We start from the raw sequence: 11,192 nt of genomic DNA on the forward strand, positions 1-11,192 counted from the left end.
AGATAGATAAACCCTTAGCCAGACTAACGAGAGGACACAGAGAGTGCATCCAAATTAACAAAATCAGAAATGAAAAGGGAGACATAACAACAGATTCAGAGGAAATTCAAAAAATCATCAGATCTTACTATAAAAACCTATATTCAAGAAAACGTGAAAATCTGCAGGAAATGGACAATTTCCTAGACAGATACCAGGTACCGAAGTTAAATCAGGAACAGATAAACCAGTTAAACAACCCCATAACTCCTAAGGAAATAGAAGCAGTCATTAAAGGTCTCCCAACCAAAAAGAGCCCAGGTCCAGACGGGTTTAGTGCAGAATTCTATCAAACCTTCATAGAAGACCTCATACCAATACTATCCAAACTATTTCACAAAATTGAAACAGATGGATCACTACCGAATACCTTCTACGAAGCCACAATTACTCTTATACCTAAACCACACAAAGACACAACAAAGAAAGAGAACTTCAGACCAATTTCCCTTATGAATATCGACGCAAAAATACTCAACAAAATTCTGGCAAACCGAATCCAAGAGCACATCAAAACAATCATCCACCATGACCAAGTAGGCTTCATCCCAGGCATGCAGGGATGGTTTAATATACGGAAAACCATCAACGTGATCCATTATATAAACAAACTAAAAGAACAAAACCACATGATCATTTCATTAGACGCTGAGAAAGCATTTGACAAAATTCAACACCCCTTCATGATAAAAGTCCTGGAAAGAATAGGAATTCAAGGCCCATACCTGAACATAGTAAAAGCCATATACAGCAAACCAGTTGCTAACATTAAACTAAATGGAGAGAAACTTGAAGCAATCCCACTAAAATCAGGGACTAGACAAGGCTGCCCACTCTCTCCCTACTTATTCAATATAGTTCTTGAAGTTCTAGCCAGAGCAATCAGACAACAAAAGGAGGTCAAGGGGATACAGATCGGAAAAGAAGAAGTCAAAATATCACTATTTGCAGATGATATGATAGTATATTTAAGTGATCCCAAACGTTCCACCAGAGAACTACTAAAGCTGATAGACAACTTCAGCAAAGTGGCTGGGTATAAAATTAACTCAAATAAATCAGTTGCCTTCCTCTATACAAAAGAGAAACAAGCCGAGAAAGAAATTAGGGAAACGACACCCTTCATAATAGACCCAAATAATATAAAGTACCTCGGTGTGACTTTAACAAAGCAAGTAAAAGATCTGTACAATAAGAACTTCAAGGGTTGGGGATTTAGCTCAGTGGTAGTGCGCTTGCCTAGGAAGCGCAAGGCCCTGGGTTTGGTCCCCAGCTCCGAAAAAAAAAAAAAGAACCAAAAAAAACAAAAAAACAAAAAAAAAAGAACTTCAAGACACTGAAGAAGGAAATTGAAGAAGACCTCAGAAGATGGAAAGATCTCCCATGCTCATGGATTGGCAGGATTAATATAGTAAAAATGGCCACTTTGCCAAAAGCAATCTACAGATTCAATGCAATCCCCATCAAAATACCAATCCAATTCTTCAAAGAGTTAGACAGAACAATTTGCAAATTCATCTGGAATAACAAAAAACCCAGGATAGCTAAAGCTATCCTCAACAATAAAAGGACTTCAGGGGGAATCACTATCCCTGAACTCAAGCAGTATTACAGAGCAATAGTGATAAAAACTGCATGGTATTGGTACAGAGACAGACAGATAGACCAATGGAATAGACTTGAAGTCCCAGAAATGAACCCACACACCTATAGTCACTTGATTTTTGACAAAGGAGCCAAAACCATCCAATGGAAAAAATATAGCATTTTCAGCAAATGGTGCTGGTTCAACTGGAGGTCAACATGTAGAAGAATGCAGATCGATCCATGCTTATCACCCTGTACAAAGCTTAAGTCCAAGTGGATCAAGGACCTCCGCATCAAACCAGACACACTCAAGCTAATAGAAGAAAAACTAGGGAAGCATCTGGAACACATGGGCACTGGAAAAAATTTCCTAAACAAAACACCAATGGCTTACGCTCTAAGATCAAGAATCGACAAATGGGATCTCATAAAACTGCAAAGCTTCTGTAAGGCAAAGGACACTGTGGTTAGGACAAAACGGCAACCAACAGATTGGGAAAAGATCTTTACCAATCCTACAACAGATAGAGGCCTTATATCCAAAATATACAAAGAACTCAAGAAGTTAGACCGCAGGGAAACAAATAACCCTATTAAAAAATGGGGTTCAGAGCTAAACAAAGAATTCACAGCTGAGGAATGCCAAATGGCTGAGAAACACCTAAAGAAATGTTCAACATCTTTAGTCATAAGGGAAATGCAAATCAAAACAACCCTGAGATTTCACCTCACACCAGTGAGAATGGCTATGATCAAAAACTCAGGGGACAACAGATGCTGGCGAGGATGTGGAGAAAGAGGAACACTCCTCCATTGTTGGTGGGATTGCAAACTGGTACAACCATTCTGGAAATCAGTCTGGAGGATCCTCAGAAAATTGGACATTGAACTGCCTGAGGATCCAGCTATACCTCTCTTGGGCATATACCCAAAAGATGCCCCAACATATAAAAAAGACACGTGCTCCACTATGTTCATTGCAGCCTTATTTATAATAGCCAGAAGCTGGAAAGAACCCAGATGCCCTTCAACAGAGGAATGGATACAGAAAATGTGGTACATCTACACAATGGAATATTACTCAGCTATCAAAAACAACGAGTTTATGAAATTCGTAGGCAAATGGTTGGAACTGGAAAATATCATCCTGAGTGAGCTAACCCAATCATAGAAAGACATACATGGTATGCATTCATTGATAAGTGGCTATTAGCCCAAATGCTTGAATTACCCTAGATGCCTAGAACAAATGAAACTCAAGACGGATGATCAAAATGTGAATGCTTCACTCCTTCTTTAAAAGGGGAACAAGAATACCCTTGGCAGGGAAGAGAGAGGCAAAGATTAAAACAGAGACTGAAGGAACACCCATTCAGAGCCTGCCCCACATGTGGCCCATACATATACAGCCACCCAATTAGACAAGATGGATGAAGCAAAAAAGTGCAAACTGACAGGAGCCGGATGTAGCTCGCTCCTGAGAGACACAGCCAGAATACAGCAAATACAGAGGCGAATGCCAGCAGCAAACCACTGAACTGAGAATAGGTCCCCCGTTGAAGGAATCAGAGAAAGAACTGGAAGAGCTTGAAGGGGCTCGAGACCCCATATGTACAACAATGCTAAGCAACCAGAGCTTCCAGGGACTAAGCCACTACCTAAAGACTATACATGGACTGACCCTGGACTCTGACCTCATAGGTAGCAATGAATATCCTAGTAAGAGCACCAGTGGAAGGGGAAGCCCTGGGTCCTGCTAAGACTGAACCCCCAGTGAACTAGACTGGTGGGGGGAGGGCGGCAATGGGGATAGGGTCAGGAGGGGAACACCCATAAGGAAGGGGAGGGGGGGAGGGGGATGTTTGTCCGGATACCGGGAAAGGGAATAACACTCGAAATGTATATAAGAAATACTCAAGTTAATAAAAAAACAAAAACAAAACAAAAAAAAACAAAAAAAAAGAATACCAATTAGTAGCAAACTAATTGGTGTAAAATAGATATTTCCAACCAAATGCTCAGGTAACATTTTCACAACTGGGATTAATATGCAACTTGAAAGTCATTGTATTAGTTTGCATTTAGTTCCTATGATAAACACCATGAACAGAGGGGTTTATTTTGCTTACAAGTCACATTCAATCATCAAGAGAATATAAGGTAGAAACGAAGTTTAGAACCAAAATCACTTTGTCCACCACGTGAAGTTGGCCACTATCATGTCCCAGAAACCTCAGACTCTAAAGGGTCAACCCAAATAGTGGCAGGGCAGACCCTGACTGAAATTGACTGAGAGTGCCTCACAGCAACATGTGCCACTGTCTACACACTGCAAGAAACTTCTTTTCCAATGAATTTCTAGAAACAGAGCAGAAGACAGGAGAGTGGGGTAGTAAAGTCTTGAAAAATCTAACTTAAGAAACTGGATGCTGACAGGGGATATTTGAGAAAGCAGGAGGGATAGACTAATAGAGGAATAAAAAAACTACTCTTCAAAATAAACTACCATCCAATCTATCAAAAAAAAATGACAACAACGATAACAAAACTCTGGCTTTTGAGATGACGTATACTAATTCACATTGTTTACCTACCTGTAGTGCTATATGAACACTACTTAAAAGGCAAAATAAACTTGGTTTATATTTTTAAAAAAAGGTTTCAGAGCTGCAGCCTTGAAAGATGCTACTGACAGGGAGACCCCAGGCTCAGCCTCAGCCCATGAAGAAGATGACAGAACACAGAAATCTTCCTGTTCCTGCTAGCACTGTGGCAGCCCACACCTGCCCTCCTGATGCTTGGGGAACTGAGACAGGAGAGCCTGGAGTTTGAGGCTACAAAGGGAGGCACTGTGCTTTCTCATTACCAAGCCTACTATAGCACAGATCAGCACAACTCAGAGATCGGTCTCTCCCGCCCTTGCAGTTGCAAAGGGAAATGGGATGTAGCTTTGCACAGTTCTCAAGTTCCATCCGAGTCTCCCCTCTCCAGCTCTGAGTCCAGTCTCGCCAGTTTGTTGAATGTGAATTCTATGATCCCAAATTAATGTGCAAAATCTTTTTTCCTATAATTCAGCTTTTCATCAAAGCCACTAAGAACCAGAAGCTAAACAAAAAGCAACGGCTTCTTAAGAACTTTTTACTTCTTTTGTTTTCAAGGGCCCAGGTCACCATCAAGGAGACTAAAGCTGGGGTAGGAAGAGCATGAGACGTCTCAGAGGTATTGGGCCTGTACTGGGAAGATCTTTTCAGATACCCCTGGAGTGCTCTGAACTCACAGGCAGGGGATTTAGAGGTGGGACCCATTATCCTAGTAGCTAGATGTGGAAATGGCACTTCCAAGTCCTATTTGGGGATGGCTTGCCCAGGGAGCTTGGCTCAGTGGAGTGTAGAATGAATGCCAACATTAATAATAATTCTGGTGCAAGTGCAAATGTCTGCATCAAGTTCTCAAAAAATCCTTTTATGGTCCATCTGTTTGGACACACCCTGGTTCCAAACCTTGTTTTGCCTCAGGATCCACATTCTTAGAAACTTGCTAGCTTGCTGAAGACTTGGCCTGCTTCTGCCTTCTGTTCTGCAATACTGACTGGATGCTAAGATTCATTCTTAGGCACTGTGACATTTGAGCCTTTGCAAAATATATTATGTTTATTTACGCCCCCTCTCTTTGTGTGTGTGTGTGTGTGTGTGTGTGTGTGTGTGTGTGTGTGTGTGTACTTGTGCACATGAATTCCACTGTGCACTGTGTGGCATCAGTGGATAACTTTTGGGAGGAGTTCTGTCCTTTGGACCTGATTCCAGAGATCACACTCAAGTCACCAAACTTGGTAGCAAGTTTCTTTACCTGTTGAGCTTGTTGGTCCAGTCTGAGCTTTCACTGAACCCTTATCCCCTCTTTCCCCATCAGCCACAAGAAAGCAATCTCTGCAGGGTTACTTTTGGTCCTACGTGACTTTCTTAGGTCCCAACAGCTAAACATTTTAATTAGAATTCATCATAGTAACTAAATTGCTAAATTTAATAGGAATTACAGAATGTGGGCTTTTCTGATTCTGTATTGCTTTCCATATTCTTAATTAACAGTCTTCTATACAGTAGAACAGTCATCATTTGGACCTATTTGGTTTCCTTAAGATACATTTTTAGGAAGATTTTACGAAGTTTGGATGTTTAATTTGCTCCTCAAATACCAATTTTCAAACTAGGAAGTTGAGTGTTCTATGAACTTCAAATGAGAACTCACTCAATAGATTTTTTTTAAAAATGCTTTTGAGTCATTCGAAAGCTCTTTCTACCTCCTTCTTTGCAGGTCTCAGAATTCCTGGGAGGCCTTTTGTTTTCCTAATGAGAAAGCAGACTGTGGTGGAGCAGTGGATGCACTGACACTCTCTCTCCTCTGGCTGTGCCTTCCATGCAGATGCCTAAAGCCTTGGAGGAGCTGAATGGTAGAGTTTCCTGTATCTTCCAGAGGAGAAGAAAATACAGTCCAGAATCCTTTTGACAAGCACTCGCTTGTGATTGAGCAAGTGTCATGTTGCCTGTCATCTGAAAGGCAGCAGAGAAGCATCATCATTGTGTCCCCACGCTAAAAACAAAATGCAAGTCTCTGGCCATGCTGGTGGCATCCCACACTCCCCCTGACCTGCTGGCTCATCCTGCTGCATAAGACATCATCTGCACTTGGAACTCCTTGGTCTCCACCAATGGTTCTTCAAGTCTCAAGTCTTGTACATTTTCAGATCATTCAGCTCCTCTGCAGGATACTGGTGCTACTAAGGCTGGAGACGGTAAGACATGTGCACATCCAGTGTATCCTCAAAGGCTTCAGTCCTTCGTGAGTTTTAGGTTACCTTCATGGTTCTCATCTTTCTTGCTATCCTCTATGACCAGAGATCTACTCAGACTGCCGTTCTAAGAGGTCCTCAATGAGGTACAGGCTCAAAAAGAGAACCAAGGATAGTGACTGATGGTGCTGGAGGATAGCAAACATCCAATAGTCAGCAACATAGAAACTTCACAGGACTCTGTGGACTGTGTGGATGACAGTGCACATCCTTTAAATCTAATCTCCAGGTTTCAGTGACTTCTGTTTGCTACAGGGAATGGTGTGAGCCTTGTCTAGTTTACTACCAGGCACAGATGGAGTTCTTAGAACTCCCTCTGAAAACATTTAGACATGTGTAGAAATCAGGAAGTAGGTCTTCCTGGTTGCTGCCGCTGCAGAGAGCCCCTGGGCAGCACCCCACGAGCGAACTTGAGCCTCGAGACCACAGGTAAGACCAAATTTTCTGCTGCAAGAAAGCTGCCTGGTGAGCTTGGGACACACGGAAGCAGAATTTCTCTAGAACCGGGCACGTTCTGTGTTTACCGGAAGTCCCACACCCGCGGATCCCGGCCCGCAGCAGCTCTCTGCTCCCAGACCCGGTGAGAGAGAGACCCAACCGCCTGGTCAGGTGGGCACTCCTGAGGCTGCAGAGCGGAAGAGACCACCAACACTGCTCACCCCTGCCCACATCCCTGTCCCAAGAGGAAACTGTATAAGGCCTCTGGGCTCCCGTGGGGGAGGGCCCAGGAGCGGCAGGACCCCTGTGCCTGAGACACCACCAGAACCAGAAGGAAGCAGACCGGATAAACAGTTCTCTGCACCCAAATCCCGTGGGAGGGAGAGCTGAACCTTCAGAGAGGCAGACAAGCCTGGGAAACCAGAAGAGACTGCTCTCTACACACACATCTCGGACGCCAGAGGAAAAAGCCAAAGACCATCTGGAACCCTGGTGCACTGAAGCTCCCGGAAACGGCGGCACAGGTCTTCCTGGTTGCTGCCGCTGCAGAGAGCCCCTGGACAGCACCCCACGAGCAAACCAGAGCCTCGGGACCACAGGTAAGGCCAACTTTTCTGCTGCAAGAAAGCTGCCTGGTGAACTCAAGACACAGGCCCACAGGAACAGCTGAAGACCTGTAGAGAGGAAAAACTACACGCCCGAAAGCAGAACACTCTGTCCCCATAACTGACTGAAAGAGAGGAAAACAGGTCTACAGCACTCCTGACACACAGGCTTATAGGACAGTCTAGCCACTGTCAGAAATAGCAGAACAAAGTAACACTAGAGATAATCTGATGGCGAGAGGCAAGCGCAGGAACCCAAGCAACAGAAACCAAGACTACATGCCATCATCGGAGCCCAATTCTCCCACCAAAACAAACATGGAATATCCAAACACACCAGAAAAGCAAGATCTAGTTTCAAAATCATATTTGATCATGATGCTGGAGGACTTCAGGAAAGACCTGAACACACTTAGGGAAGCACAGGAAAACATTAATAAACAAGTAAAAGCCTACAGAGAGGAATCGCAAAAATCCCTGAAAGAATTCCAGGAAAACACAATCAAACAGTTGAAGGAATTAAAAATGGAAATAGAAGCAATCAAGAAAGAACACATGGAAACAACCCTGGATATAGAAAACCAAAAGAAGAGACAAGGGGCTGTAGATACAAGCTTCACCAACAGAATACAAGAGATGGAAGAGAGAATCTCAGGAGCAGAAGATTCCATAGAAATCATTGACTCAACTGTCAAAGATAATGTAAAGCGGAAAAAGCTACTGGTCCAAAACATACAGGAAATCCAGGACTCAATGAGAAGATCAAACCTAAGGATAATAGGTATAGAAGAGAGTGAAGACTCCCAGCTCAAAGGACCAGTAAATATCTTCAACAAAATCATAGAAGAAAACTTCCCTAACCTAAAAAAAGAGATACCCATAGACATACAGGAAGCCTACAGAACTCCAAATAGATTGGACCAGAAAAGAAACACCTCCCGTCACATAATTGTCAAAACACCAAACGCACAAAATAAAGAAAGAATATTAAAAGCAGTAAGGGAAAAAGGTCAAGTAACATATAAAGGGAGACCTATCAGAATCACACCAGACTTCTCGCCAGAAACTATGAAGGCCAGAAGATCCTGGACTGATGTTATACAGACCCTAAGAGAACACAAATGCCAGCCCAGATTACTGTATCCAGCAAAACTCTCAATTAACATTGATGGAGAAACCAAGATATTCCATGACAAAACCAAATTTACACAATATCTTTCTACAAATCCAGCACTACAAAGGATAATAAATGGTAAAGCCCAACATAAGGAGGCAAGCTATACCCTAGAAGAAGCAAGAAACTAATCGTCTTGGCAACAAAACAAAGAGAATGAAAGCACACAAACATAACCTCACATCAAATATGAATATAACGGGAAGCAATAATCACTATTCCTTAATATCTCTCAATATCAATGGCCTCAACTCCCCAATAAAAAGACATAGATTAACAAACTGGATACGCAACGAGGACCCTGCATTCTGCTGCCTACAGGAAACACACCTCAGAGACAAAGACAGACACTACCTCAGAGTGAAAGGCTGGAAAACAACTTTCCAAGCAAATGGTCAGAAGAAGCAAGCTGGAGTAGCCATTCTAATATCAAATAAAATCAATTTCCAACTAAAAGCCATCAAAAAAGATAAGGAAGGACACTTCATATTCATCAAAGGAAAAATCAACCAAGATGAACTCTCAATCCTAAATATCTATGCCCCAAATACAAGGGCACCTACATATGTAAAAGAAACCTTACTAAAGCTCAAAACACACATTGCACCTCACACAATAATAGTGGGAGATTTCAACACCCCACTCTCATCAATGGACAGATCATGGAAACAGAAATTAAACAGTGATGTAGACAGACTAAGAGAAGTCATGAGCCAAATGGACTTAACGGATATTTATAGAACATTCTATCCTAAAGCAAAAGGATATACCTTCTTCTCAGCTCCTCATGGTACTTTCTCCAAAATTGACCATATAATTGGTCAAAAAACGGGCCTCAACAGGTACAGAAAGATAGAAATAATCCCATGCGTGCTATCGGACCACCACGGCCTAAAACTGGTCTTCAATAACAATAAGGGAAGAATGCCCACATATACGTGGAAATTGAACAATGCTCTACTCAATGATAACCTGGTCAAGGAAGAAATAAAGAAAGAAATTAAAAACTTTTTAGAATTTAATGAAAATGAAGATACAACATACTCAAACTTATGGGACACAATGAAAGCTGTGCTAAGAGGAAAACTCATAGCGCTGAGTGCCTGCAGAAAGAAACAGGAAAGAGCATATGTCAGCAGCTTGACAGCACACCTAAAAGCTCTAGAACAAAAAGAAGCAAATACACCCAGGAGGAGTAGAAGGCAGGAAATAATCAAACTCAGAGCTGAAATCAACCAAGTAGAAACAAAAAGGACCATAGAAAGAATCAACAGAACCAAAAGTTGGTTCTTTGAGAAAATCAACAAGATAGATAAACCCTTAGCCAGACTAACGAGAGGACACAGAGAGTGTGTCCAAATTAACAAAATCAGAAATGAAAAGGGAGACATAACTACAGATTCGGAGGAAATTCAAAAAATCATCAGATCTTACTATAAAAACCTATATTCAACAAAATTTGAAAATCTTCAGGAAATGGACAATTTCCTAGACAGATACCAGGTATCGAAGTTAAATCAGGAACAGATAAACCAGTTAAACAACCCCATAACTCCTAAGGAAATAGAAGCAGTCATTAAAGGTCTCCCAACCAAAAAGAGCCCAGGTCCAGACGGGTTTAGTGCAGAATTCTATCAAACCTTCATAGAAGACCTCATACCAATATTATCCAAACTATTCCACAAAATTGAAACAGATGGAGCCCTACCGAATTCCTTCTACGAAGCCACAATTACTCTTATACCTAAACCACACAAAGACACAACAAAGAAAGAGAACTTCAGACCAATTTCCCTTATGAATATCGACGCAAAAATACTCAATAAAATTCTGGCAAACCGAATTCAAGAGCACATCAAAACAATCATCCACCATGACCAAGTAGGCTTCATCCCAGGCATGCAGGGATGGTTTAATATACGGAAAACCATCAACGTGATCCATTATATAAACAAACTGAAAGAACAGAACCACATGATCATTTCATTAGATGCTGAGAAAGCATTTGACAAAATTCAACACCCCTTCATGATAAAAGTCCTGGAAAGAATAGGAATTCAAGGCCCATACCTAAACATAGTAAAAGCCATATACAGCAAACCAGTTGCTAACATTAAACTAAATGGAGAGAAACTTGAAGCAATCCCACTAAAATCAGGGACTAGACAAGGCTGCCCACTCTCTCCCTACTTATTCAATATAGTTCTTGAAGTTCTAGCCAGAGCAATCAGACAACAAAAGGAGATCAAAGGGATACAGATCGGAAAAGAAGAGGTCAAAATATCACTATTTGCAGATGACATGATAGTATATTTAAGTGATCCCAAAAGTTCCACCAGAGAACTACTAAAGCTGATAAACAACTTCAGCAAAGTGGCTGGGTATAAAATTAACTCAAATAAATCAGTTGCCTTCCTCTATACAAAAGAGAAACAAGCCGAGAAAGAAATTAGGGAAACGACACCCTTCATAATAGACCCAAATAATATAAAGTACCTCGGTG

This window comes from Rattus norvegicus, chromosome 9, assembly GCF_021556685.1.
Source record: "Rattus norvegicus strain SHRSP/BbbUtx chromosome 9, alternate assembly SHRSP_T2T, whole genome shotgun sequence".
NCBI classification, from domain to species: Eukaryota; Metazoa; Chordata; class Mammalia; order Rodentia; family Muridae; genus Rattus; species Rattus norvegicus.